The sequence below is a fragment of the Amblyomma americanum genome, chromosome 1 (genome assembly GCF_052857255.1).
Source record: "Amblyomma americanum isolate KBUSLIRL-KWMA chromosome 1, ASM5285725v1, whole genome shotgun sequence".
NCBI lineage: Eukaryota > Metazoa > Arthropoda > Arachnida > Ixodida > Ixodidae > Amblyomma > Amblyomma americanum.
Genome location: NC_135497.1, coordinates 510,023,412 through 510,035,635, shown reverse-complemented (window position 1 = coordinate 510,035,635; position 12,224 = coordinate 510,023,412). Strand labels below are relative to the sequence as shown.

The following is a 12,224-nucleotide window of genomic DNA, read 5'->3' as shown; positions in this document are numbered from 1 at the left end:
AGAGGGAGAACATCTACAAAGCAGAATTGTTCCTTCCAGTAGCCAATGAGCCGGCCTGTGGTTTACCACATGCCTGCGTGGCACTGCAAGGCTAGCGCTCCGAATGTCCTATTTCAATCCGTGAGTTCTGTACATTGACCTATTTTTTAGAATTCGAATATCCGAATTGGGGGGTCGACTTACAATCAAAAAGAAAACATCGCACTATAAATAAAGGCAAGACAAATGAGATATCAGGCATGCTACAGCGTGGTTGCATTTTTGCTGCGTGGCTCCGTCGCATCGCTCTTGGTGCTGGCCTTAGAGCAGCTGCTATGTCAACGTGCAGAACTGGCATCCCCTCCTCACGCGCGGGCGGTGGCCGATGGCGGCTATCGATAAACAGCAAACTGGCACCCCACACGTGGCTGCTGACTGTGGTTGCTGAAAAGCGGCAGCGGCCCGACAACGCAATCGCATTCTGAGGGAAGCTTAAGCGTCCAACAAGTTTTCTTTTTACTTTCAAATGCGCGCTCGGCGCTCAAGGGAGAGTTGATAGTTGATGGAAGGGCCGCTGTTCCAATCGAGGCTGCACCCCCACTCGGAACGGCAGCGGTGCCGGGGGGGGGGGGGGAGGGGGGGCTGGTAGCTGACGGAAGAGCCGACGCCATTCAAGCGTAGTTTCTCTTTGGCGCTGAGGCATTTGACTACTGTTGGCCGCGTTTCACAAGTTTTTAATGGAGTGCTTCGTCAGTCGTCATTTGGGCTCAAGGACCAGCACACGACCGGTGCTCGTTCACGGCTACATTCAAGATGGCTGGCATTTTTTACGCCGAAGAAACAAACAGCCGCGCGCCGTGCCGCAAGTTCGACGTTCACAATGGGTGTACAGGTGTAGCAGCTGCAGCGAGGAAAATTTTCAGCCGTTCCACGTAATGTCGTGATGTGGCTGTTTGCAAAGTGCGGGATTTCACCAGACGATGACGTTAGAACAACGTGCTCTGGGACCGCAGCAGCGATCACTACTACAGCGCTAGTGAGTATGATGGCGCAAGTGTGGACGAGTAGTCCAGTGCATAATACATTTTCATTTTAGAATGTGCCCACGGGCACGCCCGCGCGCGGCAGCCAAATAGCGGCTGGCGGTAAACGGCGGCCGCTAGATAATGCTATCACGTTCAACTATTCAAGGCCAACCTTAAAAAACCTTGGATGTTTTTTCTTATTTTTAGGAAATGTGATTTGGGGGGTCGACTTATATTCAAGTCGACTTACAGCCGTGTAAATACGGTATTTCCAGCCTATTCAAAAATTGCTCCTTATGTCTTTTTTTGTCGTATACTTGTCTGCTTTTATTCTTTGCTCGTAATTTTGTGCTAATAGCTGTTAATTTGTTTCATTGCATTGCTGTAACCTACTGATTTGCGCGAGCCATATTTTTGTTCAGATTTTTTATTAATAGTGACTGCTGTTCTTTTTTCTTATTTTGTCTATTGTACCCCACTCCCCTATGTAATGCCCTCGGGCCCCCTGAGGGTATTGAAATGAATAAGTAAATAGGATTCGTCTGAGTCTGGCTTTCTAACTGGCATCAAGACTGGATAATGAAAAGACACTGATTTACCAGGTCATTCGCATGCAATTACACAATAAAAAGTCCCCTCCCCCAAAAGGAACACAGTGCACTCTGAAGTGTCAAGGTGCTGCACGCACGCACGCGCGCGCGGACACAGACACGCGCGTGCGCGCGCACGCACATGCAAAGCACCCAACACCGCATTCAAGACCTTAATTTCCTTACCTTGCAATCCTTTATAAAACCACCCCATTGCAGGAACTGGTTCCATTAATGGGAGTCACATCCCATGACACTTGAATTTTCGCTTCATTAATTACATCAGCCTACTACCCTTTGCAATGCAATTAAATTTTTGCCAAAGTTTCGTTTAGAGCGATTTAACGCCTCAAAGCGACTGAGGTAATGAGGGATGCCGTAGTGAAGGACTCAGGAAATTTCGACCACCTGGGGTTCTTTAACGTGCACTGACAATGAATAGCAGACGGGCCTCTAGAATTTCACCTCCATCGAAATTCGACCACCAAAGTATTTTGTAAACTTCCAGTGCTATTTCATGCTCATTACTCATTTGCACACATTTGATAAGCACATTATGCATGTGCCATGTGCAGTGACCAGAGATACAGTTTTGGTCTTTGTAGCTCATGCAGTCGACATCACAGGTACTCTGCACTATAAAGTAGTGATAACAACACAGTATTTTGTATCGTCTAAAGGCCTAAACAAAATACTGTGAACTAGAAACACACTGTAGAGCTGATGTAAAAAACTGCTTGGGAGCCCGATAAAAAGATTGGGAGCCCATGCTCTAGGGGCAAACAAGTGTATCACCTTGGGCTTCTTTTTCTTGCGGGTGTACGTCTCGTCATAGTCCTCAGTGTCCGTCTCGGGGTCGTCCGGGAAGTCGAGTGGTGCTGTCGCCTCAAGCAGGGCAGCAGCTGCCGACTCTTGGGCCTCGTCCAGGTACCACGACTGGTTCGAGTCCTCTCCCATCAAAGCCTTGTCCACGCCGGTGTCATCCTCACCAGCTACGGGGCGGGCCGCCACATTCTCTACCACACTTATCTGATGCATGTCTGGGCAGAGTGCCAGGGACAGAGCCATTCTGTGCACCGTTGAAAGTGCCACGAATCCCCATAGAGGAATTTCATTGCCCCCCACTAACCACAAAACATAATGGATAGATTCGCCAGACAGTCACAACACTACACATGTGCACACCCTCAGGCATCTTCCCACAGTGAATGTGGTAGTGGTTTTGTCACTCACCAGTGCACTTAAAAGCCCATGTGTGCGACACCCACCCATCACTTAATTCAATCATGGCTAAACCATATGGCGCCAAACTTGACAATGCAGCCAGCAGGCTCGCCGACTGCGGCTAGAAACTGCTGCAACTTCATCGCTGCTGCACCAGCTGCAGTGCACGCAGGAAAACATTTAAGCGTGGCAATGTTATCACTCTCGCCAATAGGCACCGCGCACATCTAACTCTGGAGCGTCACGCGTGCCACTTGTGGCGGGGCGTGTATCCAGAGAGACAAGGCGATGCGAAATTGCCAGATTGGCAATGAGAGAACCAGAATTTCGGGTATGCTGATGAGGTTATTGCAGGCACCAATGACCTTTATGAAAAGTACAAGAAATTGCTGTATTATTGTCTGAAACAGCACTTAACGGAATTCACCTGGGACCAAGTTTTATGTACAGCTTCCCGACTGAAAAGGGACACAGAAACGTGTCTTCCTGTCCAGAAACCAAGTCGAGCTTTTACTTCCATTGCGATTCCGTATTGCACAGCTGGCCCTGTGATATCTCTCGCGAAGATAAGAGTTCTTACTCTGTCTTTATAATTCTGGGGTCGACCGGAAAGTACTCTGTGTGCCTGAAAAAAAATAGACATTGTCTACTGCGCTCTGTAATAAATAATTTTCAAACGTTTCGACCGAGCACAATATACGCCACTTGCCGTGCGGGTGCAGGAAAAAAACTTCTGGGCAGTGCATAATTTCGTGAATGTACTTCATCTTTTCGGCTTTCAGATAAAACTGAAAGAGGGGTGCAGGATGTTTGTAATTGTCACGTGACACGCTACAGGTCATTATGTCACATCATACCACAGTAATCACTGATTAATCCTTAATTTAAGACTGCCCACCTTAGTGCACGTTATGCGCGGAATCCTTTCATCTTTCCAATGAACACTGTTCTTCTGGGTGCTTATGAAGAGCTCGGCCAGGTTCTCTGAAGCTACTCTGAATGCTTTCAATATATTTTTGCTTCTGCACCAGAGAGACTGAGACACGTTCAGCAGATATATTTTCATACATATCCGCATTCAAATCCAACTTTCTCCAATAAACTCGAAGTAACCAAACGTTGCGGGAAAATCCAGTTTTTTCAGTATCAAAGTCAGACATTTGAGCCACGATCGCTTGTCCCATTCGAAAAGCTCTATTGTGGCTTCTTGATTCTTTTCGCTAGTAGGAAGGACTTTGCACTCTCCCAATTCTTCGGCTCGCAAAAGGCCACTCAGACCGTACTTAATGCCTCCAAAATTGTTGAGCACATGTACTACACCTTCACTGACTTTGCAGTCCCCAAAATGAACAGACATATTACATATTGCCCACAAATACATCTTCGAAACATTGCTGCTTGCTTTTGTATTAGCACGCAATGTACGATACCATGAGATAAATTAACCTCATACATATGAAATGTTAAAGCTTATCACTGTTCATGAGAAGAGGATTTCATAAGGGTTTTTACAATGAAAGCTCGTTAATTCGACTTCCGTTAATTCGGAAAATCTGATAATTCGACCTTCGCGCCTGGTCCCTACAATTATATATAGGAGTCTATGAGACGAAACTCTCCTTAATTCGGACGGATTCCACCCCACCTCGGATAAATCGGACGATTTCTGACAGCCACCGAGACTCGAAAACGAAAATACCGCAAATGCGGCACAAAAGTAATACGCAAACACAGCATCGTCATTGACATCATTTAACAAACTTGACCAATCCAATCCAATTGGCTCGACTTGTGGCTGGATGGGCGCTTTTCCTTGTTTTTTTCTCGTGTCGGCATTATCGATGGGGCCATTTTGTTGCTTTGTTGCTGTTGGTGCGCTGCATCCTTGCACGCTGTTTTGCCGAGGACCACTGGATTTAGCGTGGTTCAGTTATGGAACTTTATTGGTGCTTTTCTGTTGTGCGTCCGTGTTACCGCATTCTTCGCCGATGGCAACGTCGGCGAAACGGCCGAAGTACGAGGCCAAGGACTTGGCTACCAAAGAGGAAATTTTGCGGGCCCTGAAGGACGGGCTCTCTCGACAAGAAGCCATGAAGAAGTACGACGTGAAAAGAAGTACCTTGAGCACGTATGTGAAAAATGAACAGATTCTTCAGGCGTTCGAAAGCGAGAAGTTCCAAGCGTCACGAAACCGTCTGCGAACAGCAGCTTATCCAGAGTTGGAAGAGGCTTTGCTTCGGTAGGTGGTCAACTCGCGTAATGCAAACCTGCCATTGAGTGGACCCCTCATCATGGCGCAAGCCGAGAGGTTTGCACTGATTCAAAGCATCGGAAGGGTGGTGTGCACGCTTCAGAGAGCGACATGGCCTCATTTTTAAGACTGTGTGCGGCGAAAGAGGCTCTGTCAACGAAGACGTTGCCAACAACTGGAAGAACGCTCAGCTGCTCGAAGACATCACCGCCTACGATCCAAATTATATACTGTATTTAATGCTGATGAAACAGCACTTTTCTTTAGGCTTTGTCAGACAAGACTGTGACCATGAAAGGAGATTCGTGCATCGGTGGCAAAAGAAGCAAGGAACGCGTCACCATTCTTTTAGCCGCCATGACAGGGACAGAGCGCTTGCCGCTTGTCGTCATTGGAAAGGCACAAAAGCCACGGTTCTTTAAGAACATGCCTGCTCTTCGAGTGGAATACCAAGCTAATAGAAAGGCCTGGATGACGTCGGAAATTTTTTGAGGCTAGATGCAGAAGTTAGACCTACAACTTTCCGCAAAGAACCGCGAAGTGTTAATGGTGCTGGACAATTGCAGTGCGCATAACAGTGTCACCGGACTGGACAACATAGAAGTTGTTTTCTTGCCGCCGAACACATCAGCCCTCCAACCGTTGGACCAAGGCATAATTCAGTATGTCAAGACCAAATACCGCAAACGCGTGCTGGAACGTATGCTCCTGTGCCATGAAGTCGGCAAGCAGTACGACGTGAATCATTTGAGCGCGGTCAACATTCTTGCCTACGTTTGGCACAACACGCCCGCGTACGTCGTTGTTAACTGTTTTATTCACTGTGGCTTTGTTGTGCGTGAGTCTGGCGATGATGCAGTGGCCGAAGTGTCGCTACACAACAGTGGAAATGACTGCCGGGATTTCGGAGGAGATCTGCCGGATGTGGTGACACTCGCTTATTACGTCAGCATCGATGACGGCCTTGTTACAGCAGGCTCTCTTAACGATGAAGAAATTATCAGGGACGTGCTGCACGGCGAAGATTCTGAGGAGGAAGAGGAGCCACGAAAGGTGCAACCTCGGACCCCTCGCACTGTGCTGGAAGCCGCGGAGGGCCTCGCTGTATCGGAAGAATTTTGTTGGGACACTGCAGACAGCATGCGAGCTGCTAAGCACCTGGAAGGACTTAGAAAAATAGTATCCGCTCGGGTTTCCGCTCGGAAGCAGACGAGCATCCTCGATTACTTTGCGCAGTACAAGGATGCTGATGAAAATCGTGCATTTATTGTTGTTGTCCACTCGATAATTCGGACATTCGGTTAATTCGGACATAATTTACGGTCCCTAGATGTCCGAATTAACGAGCTTTTACTGTAATACGATATAGTTTGCCCAATTTGTAAAACTTTAAAAATTCTGGGTAAAGCTTCCTGCAGCTCACTATTCCCCATACTAGAGGGTGACTAGTTTGCAACAGTGTGTTGCACCGCTCCAAAAAGCTGCCACAGAAGCAGGATGTTTGCGCTTTCCTGCAACGCCTCCCTTGCAGCTGCAGGTTGGTTCAACCAGGTGCCTGGTCGGGGACAGTTGTGTAAGAGGAACCATTAAAACTTGCGGACAAACGAATATTCCTTCAAGTTGATTGATTTCGAGGGCGCAGAGACGCATGTCTGTGCAATACATCAGGTCGACAGTTCACAACTGTCTTCCGACAAAATTTCATTCTCGTTGTATACAAGGTAGGATTAAAAAGCCTGATGCCTTTAGCCAAGTTCCCTCCTCAAAAAAAAGTTGCCAGCCAAAGGCAAACTAGAACCAGGCTTCTTTCTTTAAGTAGCAGCACGCAGGCACCTGTTGCCACATAGTCTCAGAAAATCGTCTGCTATAGCGCGGAGCCAACTCATTCGGGACGCCAAACTGGCCATTGGTGGCTCAGAACACGACGCCGCTGATGGAGGCGCCTGGCAGGCGCATGGTGCCTATACCGCGCCTCGGCCTGCAGTATGGGCAAGCGCAGACAGTCTTTCTTGCTTCATTTTTGTTTAGAGCTTGGCATCCAGGCACCCGTGCCCTCACCAGCATAAAAACGCAGCAAAGAAAGCAATCTTGCTGCTCTTTCTTCCCGCGCTCTCTGCAAACTATGCCACAAAACACAGCACGCGGCAGCACTGTACTACGTGCGGTGGCACAGAGTTGGTTGCTTGCACACCCCATAGGGAAGCGATGTATTGTCATAGCATTAATAGGCATCACTCATTGCATACAAGTGCATCTGCCAGAGCGCTACAATTATGGACCAAAGCTGACCACCACATGTTGTGTGTTATACTGCACTGCAGGGAACCCAACAAAAATGAACATAAATAAAAGACTATGACACGCAGCAATAAGTGTCACCACTGTCCTCAATTTGTGTTCATTTTTGATGCGTTCCATGCAGCAGCGCAGTACACCATGGATCATTACCAACCAGGCTACACTGTTGCAGTGTTTTGGCAGAGCTTAGCTGGAAATGCCACAACTGCAGCAGCCCCTACCACCAGTGGCTATCTGCTGCGAAGTTGCAGCCCCACCTGCGTCCCCGTACTCAGGCGGCTGGTGCTCCCGCAGCCGGGTGGCTCCTAGGTAGCGGTCGTTCATGAGGTGCTGGCGCCGCCGCTTGCGCCACTTCCTCGCCGGTTATGAGTAGAGCTGCCCCTCGGCATGTCCTGGCATGCGCTGCCAGTGTGCCATCCACAGGGCACAGTCACTCTGGGCCACGCCTGTCTGGGCATCCAGGAAGGGCAGCCGCAGCCGGCGCTTCACCACCAGCCGCCTGTTGCACACTGATGAGCTCTCAGTCGCATCCTTATAGTAGTCAAAAGACATCAAAAGGGTTGACCCAAAGACAGTGGAAAAGAGAAATTTTGAAGTCATGCCTTATGTGCATAAAGTCGCCCACACCATCAAAAAGGTCGCCGGAAAGCAGGGCGTCAATGTCACGTTTTCAGCTCCCTGCAAGCTTTCACGCCTGTGCTCACGTGTTGCACGTGACAGGACTTATCGGCCGGTTTGTTCGACGCAACATGAAAACCGCTACGTCAACTGCGCCACAGGTGTTGTTTACAAAATTTCTTTGACCTGCGAAAAAGTGTACATTGGGCAAACAGGCCGATGAATTAATGACAGACTAAGAGAACACCACAACTCTCTGTCCCCTACTGACGGCGCTATCTTGCCTCGACATTGCCGGGAATGCGGTTGCTACCCGCTGTTTTCCAATGTTAGTATTGTCGGCAGAGGCAAGGGAAAAGTTGAGCGTGAAATCCTCGAAGCGTTCTTCATTAGTATTCAAGCAGATGATTGTATCAGCAGTCCTTCTATCTACCTCATGCAGAAGGAACTTAGCTTCCTTTCGCAACGGCGTTAGATTACAGCTTATCGTTTGATGTAGATTGTTAACTGAGCTGCGCAAACTTTGCCACTTTTCCTGGGAGTCTGTTTTCTTCTAACAAGCACAGTTGCTAGTCCAGTCGTCTTGTGTGTGCCTCGTCTCTTCGCTGTGTCCCGTCTTTTGACTGGTTTTACTCCTGAGCATCCTTATAGGCTGGCTCATTCAGGAACCTGCACGGCACGCACGAAGCAAGTGTGGTGAATGCAGCTGTAAGAGCTGGTTTATAGGGTTTAACATCCCAAAGCAACTCAGGCAGTGAGGACATCGTAGTGGAGGACCCTGGGCAATTTCGACCACCTGGGGTTCTTTAACATGCGCTGACATCGCTGATCAGGTTTGCAGAGGCACTACAAATGCACCATTTCTTCACATGACAAACACTACGGTTGGAAAGAAAAACAGAAAAAGAAAAGACTGCAGTTGTGCCTCCTCTGTTCTAGTCTGTAGCAGCAACATACCATCACTACAGTGAAAAGGAAGACCATCACCATGGCACAGCGCAGTGCTCATGCGTACCAGTCAAGCGCAAAGCAAACTATTCAGCTATACTCCACTTCATACACGGCAGTCAATGTTGCCAAAGGTAACACACCTGTTCGCACAGGGGAAGTCCGCACCCAAGAATGAGCTCAACATACAACTAAAGGTTTGGTTTGGTTTATGGGGGTTTAACGTCCCAAAGCGACTCTGGCTATGAGAGACGCCGTAGTGAAGGGCTCCGGAAATTTCGACCACCTGGGGTTCTTTATCGTGCACTGACATCGCACAGTACACGGGCCTCTAGAATTTCGCCTCCATCGAAATTCGACCGCCGCGGCCGGGATCGAACCCGCGTCTTTCGGGCCGGCAGCCGAGTGCCGTAACCACTCAGCCACCGCGCCGGCTACATACAACGAAAGGGAACACAAGCATATTTCGTTGCGATAAATCTCAACTACCTTGATTGGCAACCTCCTGCAATTCGTTTTACCTCTTGCCACATTGCCAACCTGCGAATGATCGACATTTCGAGAAGTAAAATTGACATGTGGTGACATGACAAGTGGCTAGTAGGGTGACTCGCTCAGACCCGTGCACAAAAGGGAGTTCACACTCAGCGAAAATTACAGCCAGAGGAAGCACCTCATAGCCTCGACGATGATTCCAATGCTAGCATTTTGTTTTATGCCGCTATTTGTTTTCGTCCCAACACTCAGAGCTTCGAAACGAACAAATGATACGTGGCAAAGTGATATGGTTTTGTGGGTGCACTACTTTTGCAGCCTTTCCAGCATTGACTGCTATGCATGAAACGGATTATAGGATGTTTGCTTCAGCCTCCACCATACCACAGCACGTCACCTTCCAGACACCTACATCATATGGCCTCTGGGACACATTCACCTGGCAGGAAACGAGACCGCCAGCGCCTCAGCCAGAGAACTAACCGGGCGCCACGGCCAGAGAAATTGCAGAGAACTCAGAATGTACCCAAGAAATATACTGACATGCCCCAGCATTACAGACATTAATGAAGAATATACTCCCCAGAACACACAAAACAAATAGAAGAAGCAGTCACCCACCAAAAAATCCAAACCAACAGTCATGTCTATAGCATCTTACTACACCTACAGCTATGCATGCGCATTCTGCAAAGTACCAAACACCCTTCCACGTGTGGTGTGGGGATTCATGGAGCCAACGGCACCAGATATTTAAACGAAGAACAATGGGAGGCTCAGCTCTCAATCCCCAGCTGGATGACCAGTATACTTGTATTGGATTATGGATTTTTATGGCGCAAGCGCGTCTATGGCCAAAGAGCGCCATGACTCAAGGTATTTTTCGATCACTCAAGGTGGGGTCAAAGACCCATTTTCTAAGCACTTCACCCTAAAGAAGCCGAGCACCAGGTCAGGGGAAAGCTTGTACCCATTGTAGCACCGGTTGGTACCCGGCGGCACTGGGGATCGAGCCCCGCACCTCCCGCATGCGAGGCGGATGCTCTGAGCATACTCTGGCCGAGGGATGGCTCAGGTCCGCAATTTCCTGGACCAAGCAAGAAAGCTGCCCACCTAGTGCGAAGACTTTTCAATTTCACATTATTGCACCCATAATGAAGTTTCCACCAAAATGCCACCCTCCAACTTTTCACATCACATGCACATGTCTGTCTGTGGAAGACAAGGAGAGGAAAGGAGAACCTGTCCAGGCTTCCAAAGGTTGTGTTCCTGTCATGGTAGTGAGAATGCTCACAAGCAGCCAAGTGGAACAGGCGTCGTCTTCCACGAATTGGCAACAGTCAATCCCAGGTGTGCCTGTATCAGTAGCTATGACTGCAAAGTAAGAAGCTGCATGCACGTGCTGGCCAATGAAGATCACTGTCCCTAGCATCTGACAGTTGGGAGAAAAGCAGTGATAACGACAAGACTGATGGCCGCTTAGAATTTGCCACTCGAGATTATGCAGTCCTTGGAGCGGGATTCAATCTGGAATACCATGACCATCTTCTCACCAAGGGGAATGGAGCACTGCTACACCCACCGGCTGATAAGTGAGAATGTGCGATTCATGGTGATGTGATCACAGTAAGTGCACACATGTAGTAGGCCCGGGAGCAGGAGGCAGTACAGATTGACAGTTTGTCACATGGGAGACCAAAATGCCTGAGCGTATTTGCATTGCTGGCCACAATAATCAGTGCACTAGGGCACAAGTAGTTTTTAAAAGATGCATTCCCCCTTGCTCAAGGCTTAGGACCAGCAGTGATTTGTGACCAGGGAGCGACTAGACCTTGTGCCAACATTCATGCATTCAACCGGTGGGTCACGTTCCCAAATGATCACTTTCAGGACGAGAGTTGCCTGCAACGAGACATGCCGATTCCCAAGAGCCAGCGATTGGCTTGTCAACTTAGAACTCTCGACATAAGGAGCGAAATTCGAGCAGCATGACTGCCCTGCGGCTGACACCTTTCAACTGAAGTATATATTTGTGACTCACTTTCCATCCAAAATCAGCCGCATAACCTCTCCGACTCACACGGGTGAGTGCGCCTCTGGCTGCCGTCAGCATTTTGCTGCAGCTTAACAGCATCCCATTAGTGTTTGCTATATAATGCAACTGATGCAGCAGCAGAGCAGAACATGGTAGAACATCAGGTGGGCGGAATAGATTAAAAAAATCCTACAGGGATAAGGCCACAGGTGTAGTTAGGCTGTTGACAATGATTAATGACCCAAGTGGGGTCTTTTAGAGTACAATGTCTGGCTAGCTGGTGGGCTCTCATATCACAACATGAGCGCAAACACAACCATATGAGAGAAGATATGTAAACGCTCACGTAACATGCTACCTCAACAAAAGCAAATGAGGGCTCACCATCTGAGGTGAATTAACATTTCCTTGCTGAACATAACACGTCCAAAAAGAACTTTTCAGGTGTCTGTATAGAAGCACAATTCATGTGACAACAAAATTTGGGAAACCCACCGTTTTTCTCCCTCTCTCCACGCCTCTAAGGCATTCTTGGTGCGCCCTAACCTACCGTTCATTTTGCAAAATTATAACAGCAGATATCGACGACTGTACGCCTCGCAGCTTTACAGACGGCACCCTTCTCACTACTAGTGCGCAAGAACGTCTATAGAATACAGTCGTCCAAACACCTGTCTAACGCCGCACCGGTGAGTACACGTGTTATCTGCGAAGGGCCCAGGGCTTAAACCCTGACCTTATCACACGCAAGCGCATTCCTA

The 12,224-nt window shown here is 48.5% G+C and overlaps 1 pseudogene; it reads right to left on the bottom strand.

Annotated features, from left to right (window-relative positions):
- The window catches only part of LOC144128285 (zinc finger protein ubi-d4-like), a 53,966-nt pseudogene extending 42,474 nt beyond the window's left edge, over positions 1–11,492 (bottom strand).
- Positions 11,493–12,224: the final 732 nt, after the last annotated feature.